This window comes from Scyliorhinus torazame, chromosome 12 (genome assembly GCF_047496885.1).
Source record: "Scyliorhinus torazame isolate Kashiwa2021f chromosome 12, sScyTor2.1, whole genome shotgun sequence".
NCBI classification, from domain to species: domain Eukaryota; kingdom Metazoa; phylum Chordata; class Chondrichthyes; order Carcharhiniformes; family Scyliorhinidae; genus Scyliorhinus; species Scyliorhinus torazame.
Genome location: NC_092718.1, coordinates 128,997,334 through 129,011,636, shown reverse-complemented (window position 1 = coordinate 129,011,636; position 14,303 = coordinate 128,997,334).

Below are 14,303 nucleotides of genomic sequence, written 5' to 3'. Positions count from 1 at the left end.
ACGTGACTTGGGGGGGGGGGGGGGATAAGGTGGAGAAGTAGGCTGCAAGTTTTGGACACACTGGATAAGTGGAGCTTGTTCAAGGAACAGCTACTGCGTGTTCTTGATAAGTATGTACCGGTCAGGCAGGGAGGAAGGTGCCGAGCGAGGGAACCGTGGTTTACCAAAGAAGTGGAATCTCTTGTTAAGAGGAAGAAGGAGGCCTATGTGAAGATGAGGTGTGAAGTTTCAGTTGGGGCGATGGATAGTTACAAGGTAGCGAGGAAGGATCTAAAGAGAGAGCTAAGACGAGCAAGGAGGGGACATGAGAAGTATTTGGCAGGACGGATCAAGGAAAACCCAAAAGCTTTCTATAGGTATGTCAGGAATAAGCGAATGACTAGGGACAGAGTAGGACCAGTCAAGGAAAGGGATGGGAAGTTGTGTGTAGAGTCTGAAGAGATAGGCGGGATACTAAATGAATATTTTTCGTCAGTATTCACTCAGGAAAAATATAAGGTTGTGGAGGAGAATGCTGAGCTCCAGGTAAATAGATTAGATGGCATTGAGGTAAGTAGGGAAGAGGTGTTGGCAATTCTGGACAGGCAGAAAATAGATAAGTCCCCGGGACCTGATGGGATTTATCCTAGGATTCTCTGGGAGGCCAGGGAGGAGATTGCTGGACCATTGGCTTTGATTTTTGTGTCATCATTGGATACGGGAATAGTGCCAGAGGACTGGAGGATGGCAAATGTGGTCCCTTTGTTCAAAAAGGGGAGCAGAGACAACCCCGGCAACTATAGACCGGTGAGCCTCACGTCTGTAGTGGGTAAAGTCTTGGAGGGGATTATAAGAGACAAGATTTATAATCATCTAGATAGGAATAATATGATCAGGGATAGTCAGCATGGCTTTGTGAAGGGTAGGTCATGCCTCACAAACCTTACCGAGTTCTTTGAGAAGGTGACTGAACAGGTAGATAAGGGTAGAGCAGTTGATGTGGTGTATATGGATTTCAGCAAAGCGTTTGATAAGGTTCCCCACGGTAGGCTATTGCAGAAAATACGGAGGCTGGGGATTGAGGGTGATTTAGAGATGTGGATCAGAAATTGGCTAGCTGAAAGAAGACAGAGGGTGGTGGTTGATGGGAAATGTTCAGAATGGAGTTCTGTCACAAGTGGAGTACCACAAGGATCTGTTCTGGGGCCGTTGCTGTTTGTCATTTTTATCAATGACCGAGAGGAAGGCGCAGAAGGGTGGGTGAGTAAATTTGCAGACGATACTAAAGTCGGTGGTGTTGTCGATAGTGTGGAAGGAAGTAGCACGTTACAGAGGGATATCGATAAGCTGCAGTGCTGGGCTGAGAGGTGGCAAATGGAGTTTAATGTAGAGAAGTGTGAGGTGATTAACTTTGGAACGAAAAACAGGAATGTGGAATATGTGGCTCATGGAAAAGTTCTTGAAAGTGTGGATGAGCAGAGGGATCTAGGTGTCCATGTACATAGATCCCTGAACGTTGCCACCCAGGTTTATAGGGTGGTGAAGAAGGCCTATGGAGTGTTGGCCTTTATTGGTAGAGGGATTGAGTTCCGGAGTCAGGAGGTCATGTTGCAGCTGGACAGAACTCTGGTACGGCCGCATTTGGAGTATTCCGTACAGTTCTGGTCACCGCATTATAGGAAGGACGTGGAGGCTTTGGAACGGGTGCAGAGGAGATTTACCAGGATGTTGCCTGGTATGGAGGGAAAATCTTATGAGGAAAGGCTGATGGACTTGAGGTTGTTTTCGTTAGAGAGAAGAAGGTTAAGAGGAGACTTAATAGAGGCATACAAAATGATCAGAGGGTTAGATAGGGTGGACAGTGAGAGCCTTCTCCCGCGGATGGAAATGGCTAGCACGAGGGGACATAGCCTTAAACTGAGGGGTAATAGGTATAGGACAGAGGTCAGGGGTAGGTTCTTTACGCAAAGAGTAGTGAGGCAGTGGAATGCCCTACCTGCTACAGTAGTGAACTCGCCAACATTAAGGGCATTTAAAAGTGTATTGGATAAACATATGGATGATAATGGTATAGTGTAGGTTAGATGGCTTTTGTTTCGGTGCAACATCGTGGGCCGAAGGGCCTGTACTGCGCTGATTTGTTCTATGTTCTATGTTCACTGTGCTCCGCACGATAACACGTCAGGGAAAAGAAAAACTAGTTACCAGTCATCAGTCAATCACTTACCTGCAGGTAGTGACGTCACGGTTCACCTCCTTTCTACTTCTACCTGCCCTCAAGCCTTCTGCTCTACTGCCCTCTGCTGGACCCTTGCCTTCACTTGAACAGCTAGGGTCTGTTGCACATGTACAGCTTCAGGTTACGGTGACCACAATGCACGTATGCAAATTTCCCCCACAACAGCCAATCAGAAGCTCCGCTCTATTGCCCTCTGCTGGATTCTCCGCTTTGCAGGCTATTTCCGGGCATGTGTCACGTATTACGGCCAAAACGTCGACCCCGCCCCCGCAATAATGCTGTGCCTGGTGGGGGTAGAGAGCCGTGCCATTTAACTGCCACGCCGTGCCCCACATTCCTTGCAGATACGGCCGGACGGACAATTGCCGGGTCCGTGGCCGCGCGTGCACACGGCAGTGAACTGCAGCGGTCAGGCTGTACAACATGATCCTGCGTGCGGACCTGACCTGCCAGATAGTGCCTCCCTGTAGCCCCCCTCCCCACCTCCGGGCAACTCTCAACCAGCTCCTCCAGACCCTGCTCCCACACCCCTGACTGTGGCGGTGCTGGATACAGTCCGCAGCGATCACGCGAGGGTGACAAAACCTCTGACCACAAGTGATCGACGCCTTTCGGAAGTTGACTTATCGTGAGCGGAGCATCGGAGGGGGGGGGGGGGGGGAAGGGTACAGGTTATGTCCTGAGGCCGTCCCAACTTGGCCTGCGACGGGCAGCACGGTAGCATTGTGGATAGCACAATTGTTTCACAGCTCCAGGGTCCCAGGTTCGATTCTGGCTTGGGTCACTGTCTGTGCGGAGTCTGCACATCCTCCTCGTGTGTGCGTGGGTTTCCTCCGGGTGCTCCGGTTTCCTCCCACAGTCCAAAGATGTGCAGGTTAGGTGGATTGGCCATGATAAAATTGCCCTTAGTGTCCAAAATTGTCCTTAGTGTTGCGTGGAGTTACTGGGTTATGGGAATAGGGTGGAGGTGTTGACCTTGGGTAGGGTGCTCTTTCCAAGAGCCGGTGCAGACTCGATGGGCCAAATGGCCTCCTTCTGCACTGCAAATTCTATGATTCTATGATTCTCACCGTGACCCCGTTTTGGAGGGAAGGAGCATCCGAACACCGGCGTTTCCACTGATTTCCCCATCAAAAGCGATTGTCCGCCCAATCGCCGAATGCGATTTTGGTGGCGGCAATCAGAGAATCCCACCCACAGTGATTCTATGAATGGAGAATCCTGCCCCATACACATTGAGTCGTTCCATTCGAATCAGAATATCCAGTAAATTACATGAAAACGTCAGTTTTTTGATCCAGCAATTTTCCATTTACGCATAGCTCGGTTATTCCTTCAGCACTGTAATCAGAACGGTAGGTAATTCGTTAGTAGTATTTCACGTTGAGCCAACCAATTAACGTGCCCCATAAATTGTTGCCGAGACGAAAAGAATGGAAGGCAGGATCATGAATCCAGCATTTTCGACAAGCCACACGTCTTTACTGTTCCATCCATGAAAAAGTACAGAAAGGCAGATAAGTCGAGGAATATGAACAATGAATCGTTTTATCTGGTAGTACGGTGTCACACAGTGCAGAATGGGCAAATTGCCACGAATGTGCAAGCAGTGAGACTTGAGACTCGTTTTCCCGATGGATAATTGCTGCATTTCTCATGAAAATTATTGAAAATACTTTTTCTGGTTTGAATGTTCCAGTAATATGGTTAATCGTAGATTTCTTCAAGCATCAATTGCAGAACCAGGTAAGACTTTTAGAAACGCAGGGAGACATTAGCTCTGATGATCAACAGCTTGGACAGAAACGTACGGTACCTTGAACACCCATTGCAATGAATTATTGTGCAGCGAATTCAGGTGGGAAAATCAAAGTTGAGACAGCTAAGATTAGGGCAGTGTTCTTCAAACTTTTTTTCCGGGGACCCAGTTTTGCCAACCGGCCAACATCGGGACCCTACCCGGTGATCATCGCGACCCACGCCGGCCGACCTTGGCCACCCACAACAGCCGACCTGCGCGACCCACCGTTTTCTCTTACCTTGTTTGCTGCTGACAAAAATTGAGGAAATTGTTTTGGGTCCCTTTGGCCCTCGGACACGCTCGTCGAATGGAACCTGTCGGATGAAGGTGAAGCCTTCTGGTGTCGGAAAGTATGGAGGGTCCATCTGTCCAAAGTTCTGAATTTTTTTCCAGTAAGATTTTATCAAATAAAATTGTAAAAAAATAAAAAGTAAAATGAGTTAAATAAATGAAACAAATGAACAAAACCCCTCCGAACTTGTAAAAGAAAGAATAAAATAAATGAAAAAAAAGGATAAAACCTCCCCCGAACTTGTAAAAATAATAAAATGAATAAAATAACTGAATTTGTTTTTAAAAATGAATAAAGTAAATGAATAAATGAATAAAAGACAAAAAGCTGCAACCGTTGAAAAATATAGCGGCCGCACTCAGCATGCGCAGTACGGCACTGTTTTTGTTACACATGTTCGCGGCCGCTTGCAACCGGCGTTATAAAAAGCCGGCTGCTGCGTAAGGTTAATTGATATTCCTGGTCAATTTAGCACGGCCAATCCAGCTATCCTTCACTTTGTGGGACGACGTCGGACCGATGTCTCAAAGACTGATGATACTGGTAAGAGGGCATTACTGTGGTGCAACTTGGAAGCAGAGATGGTGATTCCAGAAAATATTTGATTGTCATCTTTGGTTGATGGAAACGGTGGCAGTGCCAGAAAATGTCACTGCAGGGCATGGCCGGAAAGGCCGTCGAACAAAATAGTTTGCGTGCATGCGTGTGTGCTCGCGAGGAAAGGCGTGGGTGGGGGGGGGGGGGGGGGTGGCGAAGGGGAGGGGGGTCGCGGTGACAGTTGCGAGAGCATGACTGATCGAGGAAGCAAGATCGAAAAGGGATGTAATTTTCTGTCAGTGAAATCGCGGCTTCGGCATATCGGAAGTGAATGTATGGTAGAATCACGAACACGGCAGTCGATAACTACCGTTTCTGGAGCACACACGCGGAGACACGGACGAATCTCGCACGACGCACGATCAGGCAGGCTTCCCGCAAGCTATTCTCATTGGGAGGAGTTGAGTAGTTAGCTGTAAACGAAGTCGGAAGGGCTCACCGACACTGATCACCTGTCATGTCAGTACACCGATTTCCAATGCCAGCCGAATGCAGGTATTGATTCAAAATCGCCCTAAGAAAGTGGACCTCTTGGAAAATATATAGACATGTTCCACTTGTTTTTATATGTGTTGTCATAAATCAGACAAATTTCTGAAGAAACTCAAATTAAAGCAAGGAGGCAATTTCACTGAAGTGTCTGCAGAGCCGAATCATCTGGATGTTGCCAGGTGTCGGCAATTTCAGCAGCAGAGGGTGAATACTCTCGGGTTGTGTTTTTAACAGCAGAAATATTTACGCGAAAATTATTGCGCCTTATAAGATGATAAGGGGTATAGACAGGATAGACAGGGTGGTTTGAAACATCTATTCGCCTCAGCTACAGTATTAAAATAGGATGGCACAGTGACGCAATCGTTGGCACTGCGCCTCAAAGTGCTGAGGACCCGGGTTCGTCCCCGGGTCACTGTCCGTATTGAGTTTGCACATTCTCCCGGTATCGAGTCCTCAGACCGACCCAGGTGATCGTAAGGGTCGGTGGATTGGCCACGCTAAATTCTGTCTTAATTGGAAAATGTTCAAAAAGAATAAATATATAGGGTCATAGTTTTCAGGTGAGGGAGAGAAGATGTTGAGGTGGCTTGAGGGAGTACGACGTCAGCTACAGCATGGCGGGAGTCTGCAAGTCACTGCCTTGGAGGGTAGAATAGTTTGTAACGAACGTGACACGAACGTGGGGTAAGCACTTGAAGTGTCATGCCATTCAACACCACTGGCAAAAGTCTTGCAATTTTGATAAGTGTAGATGCATTATAGTTCTTGACTGATAGATCCGTTGTACTAAAGGATCTCTCCTGTACTCTATGACTCCATACGTATATCACAATTTGTCGCAGTTAATATCTCCTCTCTGAAGCAAATTTCGTACATTTGTCACCATTATGTTTCACTGATGAATATGTAAACACATACCTGAAATTGGTGAGATTAAATGAGGTTGCTTATCGGCATCCCATCCTAAGGGTATTATATTTTCCTCACAACGTGTTGTGCTGTAACAAATATTGGCATTATTTTCTGATGTTTATTGTGTGCAAGATTTACAAAAAATACCATGTAATTTTTGAAACAAATTCCACTGCTCAAACATATCCACTTGCAACGTTTACTCTAAATAAATAAACAGTTAAGTTTCACGATGCTTACCTGATTCCTTTAGAGCTTCCTTAAACTTGGATAATTCTTGATCGTGATATGAAAGAAAATTGTTTTTTTTCATATCATTAAACTGGACTGATTTATCTTCATTGAATCATAGAGTCATTACAGCATAGTAGGAGTTTAGTCGAACCATTAACTTCATGTTAGATTCGTATGGTCAAATGAATGTAATCGAAGTCCACCTTTCTTACCCTGGAGCACAAGAAGTGAATTTTCTGCACGTGCATGCATATGGAATGCAATTTTAAGATACAACACGTTCGCGTATTCTGAAATGCACCATTCGCCGAAATAGATCATCTACACGGTCATAAAGACTGGAGGGTAAAGAATATAAGAGCAGCAGTAGGCCATTAGGCCCCTCTAGCCTGCTTCGACATTCACTATGATTATGTCTGAACATCCAACTCAATAACCTGTTCCCGCTTTCCGCCATACCCTTAGATTCCTTTCAACCAAGAGCTATACATATCTTCTCCCTTAAAAATTATGGGCGGGAGTCTTCGCCGGCCAATGCAGAAATCTGGAAAACCGATCAGTCGGAGAATTGGTTCCAATTCTGGAATCCCGTCCGATGCTCATTTGACACCAAATCACAATTGTACGTCTCCTAGACAGTGGCATCAATGCATTTTGGAAGGCACGTAAAATATATGCCATGGGCTACATTCTCTGCAGTCACGCGCTAAAATCGCGTTCGGAACGGAGGCGGAGAATTACATTTCATGGAAAAACTGGGCCCGGCGCCGGTTCGGCGATTCTCTATGGACCCAAGTTCCGGCGTGATTGCGGAGGAGGCCCTGCGGTTGAGGGACCATTGACCGAGACCAGCCTAGCGATCCTCCGATCCTAACCGGCCAAGTTCCTAATGGCGTGGAACTAACCTGGTACTGCCGGACGGGATGCTGCCTTTGTGGCAGGCGACTAAGTCCGTGGCCGGCCTTGTGGGTTGTCAGTGGAATCGAACACCGAGAGGAGGGAGGGCGGCGGGCGTTATGCGGCAGGGAGTTAGTTCCACGCGATCAGATGCTAGTGCGCAAGGCCAATCTGGGGGTGGTGACTAATTCTGTTTGCTTTCGTTGTGCGAGTCCGCCAAGGAACTGAGCATGGAAAACAGGACGTGTGGAGGCCCGGTCCGCAGATAAAGCTGCGTGAAATCCTCCGTGTCCCTGCTACCCGCTGCAGAGGGCATTGAATTAGCCGTACGTTTTTCCATGGATCTCTGGAGTAGATCCCCGGCTTTTTTTACGCCGCTGTGGTTACATAGTGGCGTTTTGGGAAAAACCAGCTCCGTTTCCATGTCATTAGCAGGCCCAACCCGGTGTTCTCCAGGGTCTCTGCGATTCTCCAATTGGCCGAATTTTCGACGGCGAAGATCACTTGTTCTTTTAAAAATCGTGAAATCATTGTTGTGCCTGATGAGGGTGAAGGATGCGATAGGCCACAGACAGGCGTGACCGTGGGCTACAAGACCTGACAGTGACCAGGCTGGCTGTGGTGGGGATGGCACTGCATTAACCCGGGGGGGGGGGTGACGACGGTCTGGGCCGTGGGACATGTTTGACCAGGCACGGATCGCCATAACCGTGGTCTGCAAGGCCGCCATCTTGCTGCACACTCCACTGACCATCTAACTTGGAACCTGAATCTGCCCATGTGGGCGCTCCAACCCCCACAGCCCAGGCTCCGGAATACCCCCCACCGCCCAATCGGCCGCCACACGCCGGTGGGGAATCATGGGGCCCATCTAGGGCAACGCCCAGTGTAGCCCATGGTGCAGGGATGGGTAGAGGCAGCAGAGCGCACCACTGACAAGTGTCGTGCCAGCAGATGGTACACATGACACTATGGAGGTGCACCAGTGACAGAGGCCCCCTCAGAGCCGGGCACCGACGTGGCCAGGGTGATGGAGGTGGAACATCCAGGGCCACTATTTAGCCTGGTGGACGTGGTTCTGCAGGGTGGACCATGTAAACATGTCGGCCTTTCAGCACCTGCAGACAATGGATATTGGAACTCACCCACACATGGTTGCCTTCCTTCCAGTCACCTTGGCGATACCCTGCCGCTGAATGAGCTGTCACGACAAGTCGGGTGGCCGAAAGGCCATGGAACAGCAGGAGGTGCAGGGAAGCGCATGAGGACTCCCGTCTATTGGCAGCGCCCGTCATTAGTGGACCTGCAGGACTATTGATAACTCTGGCAGAGCAGACAGACAGTGCAAAAGTGCTAGATTATTGGGCACCTGGCACCACCAGGGAATAGGGGAGGCACGCTCTCCTGCTGTACGTCAAGGTAAGGGTCTCCTGTTCCTAAACACAACGGGTTACATCCGGGCGCAAAGTGGGGATCTGTCCAGGATCACGCAGAACCCAGTACACAGGTGCACCCATGCTTTCACCGAGGGCCTATTTGCCTAGTCGGGACAACACATTCATTTCAATTTGATCTGACCCACCAGAATGCCGGGCAACGGGGTGCGCCACCACGATGGGATGACCCGGGTCCAGGTGGTGGTCAACGAGATGCATGTCCCCCTATGAACGCGTACAGATGACAGCCCGCTCTACACAAACCGAAAGGGGTTCGAATGGATGAACGTGCAGCTGATATGTGACCATCAGATGCTCATCATAAACGTCTGCACCCAATACCCAGGCAGTGTGCATGACTATTCATTCTGCCGCATTGGACGATTCCTGGCATGTTCGTTATGCCCCCATCTGGGGATTGGCTCATCACTGACGACTTATCCGCTGAGGTGTTGGCTGATGACACCTATCAGGAGGCGGCAGACTGAAGCAGAGACCTGCTAAAACGAGCACACATATCGACCAGGGGCGTGATTGGCCGTTGCTTCTGCCTCCTGAGGTTCCAGTTCAGCTGCTTGCACTGCTCTGGAGTGGCAACTCAGTTTGATGCTGAGACGGTTGCCCGCATCCTCCACTGAATCATGCAGGACAGAAGCGATGTGATGAAAGAGGACGATGGACACCAGTAATCGCCAGATGTCGAGAATGCGGGGAGGGCTTAGATGGTAAATATCTGTGGTTCAGGTGGGCATAGGAGGCTGCAAGGTGTATGCACAATGGACAATGCGTCAGAATGACTCTCATCGCCTCCAGGCTCACCGACAGGGAAAATAAACTGGCGAGGGGCAAGGACACCGTAGCCCACCCCCACACCCTTCGGTTCCCCTTGTGCCCCATCATACACCGCTGCCCGCAAAACCACCGTGATACATACCTTTTGCCCTACAATTTGCGAGCCCATAGTTGGCAGCAACAACGAGTCTGATTCAAAGGATACAGAATGATGCAAACCGGCACTGCAATGTTTTCTGGTGGCCCACTTCGTTTGACAACATCTGACTCCTTCTCATGGTCATATTTTCCACCGTCCACCTCAGTGAACTCTGCCTCCGAACTGGCAATTCCTTCACGTGGTCCCATGAGATCCCTGTGGTGATGGTGGTATAGTCGGTCGAGTGGGTGGAGGGGAGGGTGGAGCGTCCAGCACATACACATCGTCCGTCAATTTCACTGCCATCCCACTTTCTATCTCTGGTCAATCTAGACGAGACCACACCTCAAACCCATCTGACTGATCGCTGAGGCAGGTGGTAACAGTTAACAGGTCTTCAATGTTTTTTTCGGGATGTGGGCGTCGATTGTGATGGCAGCATTTATTGCCAATCCCAAGTCGCCCTTTCAGGGATGGGCAATAAATGCTGGCCTAACCAGCGACGCCCACATTCCGTGAATTAATTCAACAAAATAAATATTTACAGATATGTGCCTTCACCCATTTAACAAAACAGTACCCCGCATGCCTGCTGACGTCACGGGTGTCATTCTTTCTGGACTTACGCACCCTAATGCTACATCTGGGTGGATCCCCAGACTGCACATCAGGAGTGAACGTGGAATGCTGTGATTTCTGCCCTGTGACCTGGGTTCCCGTTGGGTGCCACCTTCTGGGTATATTGGGCCGGGATGAAGTCGCTGCAACCACGGAGTTCGTGGAGGCATGATAGCGCTCTCAACTGCCCGCTGCCCACCACATGCAACAGAGACAGGAGAGGTGGTAGTCCGAGGTTGTGCGCTGTTCCGCCACCTCCCTGTTGGTGTCACTGTCACGGGCTCCTTCACCTCTTCCTCCCTCGAAGTGCCCGATGGCCCCTGGGCTAATTCATGGGATGGGGGTGCAAAAAACCCTATTTCCAGAGGTTCCCACACCACCTGACGCTGCAAGTCTTAGTGGTCCGCCCTCGTCTCATCTAGTATCTGCATGTTCACGGCCATTTTGCACAGGGAGTCGGCGACATTCGTCTGGTACTGCACCACATCATCCATTCACTGTGCCATCACATCCTGTGCATGTGTCGCATCAGCCAGTAAATGCCTAATTTTTCTTCTGGGATTGGGCCACCTGCCTCTCTTTCTGCGACGCGCAGGCCAGTGCCTGGGCAATGTTGCTGACGGACTTGGTCATGGCCACCTGTAAGTGTGCAAGACTCAGAGGCGTCGCTGCAATTTACAGCTGGCTCCCGCACATGTCTGGCTCTGAGGTGGCAAACCTGAACAGGGCCCCGGCCGCCGCCTCCACAGAATGCCCCAGCCCTCGCAGAAGCTGTTCCATAGCCGAAATGCTAGCCGCTAATTCCCCCAGCGCGGACAACAGCGATGCAGTGTTCGCTGGCTGACACTCATGGTCGGTACAACGCCCTGGTCCTGCACGCGGCTGGACACCTCCAACATACGTCTGCAGGCATGGAATGCTCACCGCCAATCCGTCATGTAGTCCCTGGCTCTGTTTGCATAACCGATGGGACTGTCCATTCCCGAAGCCCATAAGCCGTCTTGCACGCAGCCAGTTCCTGGGGTCGGCCCATCTTCCGACTGTCCGCCCTCTCGGGTGTTCATATCTCCACCTGATTTACCAGTTCAGCTCTATAATGCGCAGCAGATAGTGTCCCATGAGCCTCTTCACTAAGTTCCCAACCGATGTTTGTGTCGTGGAGGATGTTGAATATAACTGTGATGGAAAGTTAGTGTCATCACCGGACAGGAACTTTGAGTGCCATTGGGCAAACGAATGAGACAGCTCTCTGTGCTGCTCTCCTCACACCTGGTTGGCACACGGCGCTAGGGGTGGTGGTGGGGAGGCTTGTCAGTAGCAGTGTTTGTTGGCTGGGGACACCAGATGGACCCATCCGTTCACCAGCTGCTTGTGCAAGACACAAAACACATCGCATTATTAGGCCCCGGGCGGTAGTGGGTTGGGGGTGGGGGGGGGGGGGGAGGCAGGTTAGGGACAAATTGAGATTGCAGGTGCGGGTGAGGGCAAGGGCAAGGGTTCAGTTGAAGGTGGGTGTGAGGAAGTTGTGTGTTGGTGTTCGAGGTCATAGTGGTATGGGGGGAATTGTTTAGAGTGGATTGACCCAGATTTTACGTGTCTCACGACCGCGCCCGTCGCCGATCTCGACACCGGCGACCACCATATACTGTAGGCCTGCGATACGTCCCCGACCTCTCCTCTTTCACGGATTATGCCGAAGTCCGTCGGTCCCCTTCGTCTATTCTCCCTCACCCGGCGTTGATGGCAAACTGCCCCTGATGAATTTATGGACATGTTTTCATCCCTATTGTGTTATCTTCTCCAAATTTAAAACGTATTAGCTTTGCTTGCTCTACAATCTCGGAATTCATAGTCGATTTCTTAACATATGCAACTCCAAATGAACGTGACCGTGCCAAATTAGTTGTCGTGCCCAATGACGCTTCAAGCGTTCCTCATATCTCCCAGTCGTTCAGCACAATCTTTTATTTAAATTTTGGTGATGTTTCCTGGCAAATTATTACAATTGCTTATTTCCTGTCTGCTCCGTCTCGCACCTTCCCGTGAGATGGCTTCACTGCTAAATTGCATTGACAAACGGCAGGAGAAAGAGTGCCGCCGCCACCGAACAGCGCGTTTCTGAGGAAAACGGATCTGAGGAACGGGAAAATTCAGCCCAATATCGTGGCGGACCCAGCCACGTGTTTGTCGGCACCACTAATTTCACGTTGTTGACACAAATGTAAAATGCTTCTTTCTATATAGAGGCGACGTTCCACCTTTTAATTTCTTTCGTTGCCTGCCTTTAACTAATCTCCCTTTTAAATTGGTGTTTTAATCTGTATCTTCTGCAGTTCATAACATGAGTTCTTTATGGCTGTTTTTGTCAACAGTGAGTTATTTGTAATGACCAGACTATTGGACGATGTGAAGGTATGGTTGGGCAACGAAATAAAGAATACAAATCATTCTTTCTGATCTCATCACCTGACAGGTGCATATTATATAATATGCCGTGATTACCCAGGAGAGGGAGGGCAGAGATGACATTCGGCGATATATAGATAATAGATAGCAGCCTTATAATTTGAAAGAATGTGTCAGGTGCAAATGCACTTTTAATCAGTGAACTCCCAGTCAAATTCACTTATTAACTACCTTTCTCTTTTTCCTTCAAAGCTTCGTCTGGGAGGAAGATACATGTTGAATTCAGTAATATGTTGGAAAGCACTAATGCCGCCAAATCCGTACTTTTGTCGTTAGTTACAAGGAATATGCTACAATCAAAGACAAAGCCATATGATCAAATGTGAAAGGCACAGAATCAAAATAGGGCGCCAGTATGTGAACATTCGGAGAGTCTGCTCAGGGCAATATGACTCAAACGGTATGACACGACGACCTTTAAATTGGGTGTCTGGAACAGCCATGGTCATAGAGGTAAAGCTGAAGACACATTTGTCATGTTTTCGATGGAGAATGAAATGATGGAACAAATGTTCTGAATTTATGGTGACATTATATTTGCAGTGCTCAGGCGGGGAAAACATAAACAGGTGGAAATATAGCTAGAGTTGGAACCAACTATATACTTGTAAGAGAAAAAGATGTGTAAAAGGAACTTGAGTATTATGAAGTCAAGTGGAACTCGTGATGCAACGTGGCAAGACCAAATTGATTATTTTTAATCGGAGGGAACGGAAGAAATAGAGAGTCCGTCGATTTGTAATGTCCTGGAAATTAAGAAGGAAGTAACGTATTTTGGAGTACCACGTGCGAAATTATGACAGTAAAAACATGTTTAAGCCTTAGCCCTCTGTTTGTACAATATACCAGGTGAGGAAATATGTCAGCTTTACAATCTGAACAGTAGAGCTGTTATTTAAAGTGTATTTCGCCATTTATTCCTGGGGGGATTTCACATTCAAACTGCGCTGGCAAGAACACAAATTCCATCCATCACCCCATCCACTCATCCATCCACCCGTCCGCATTTCTTTCTACCTATCTATCTATCTATCTATCTATCTATCTATCTATCTATCTATCTATCTATCTATCTATCTATCTATCTATCTATCTATCTATCTATCTATCTATCTATCTATCTATCTAGCTATCTATCTATCTATCTATCTATCTATCTATCTATCTATCTATCTATCGATCGATCGATCGATCGATCTACCTACCTATCTATCTATCTATTTCTGCATGTGTTTATCCAGGCCATTAATTTGTGTGCTTGTTTGATAGGACATGTGGTAGAATCGCTTGGAATGACATATTCGAGTTCACACGTTTGTCGAAATCAACGGATGCCAACATATGCAAGTGTTGGATGATCCGCCTTTCAAATATGCCTCTTGTTTCCGTCATGTTGTGAAAATAAT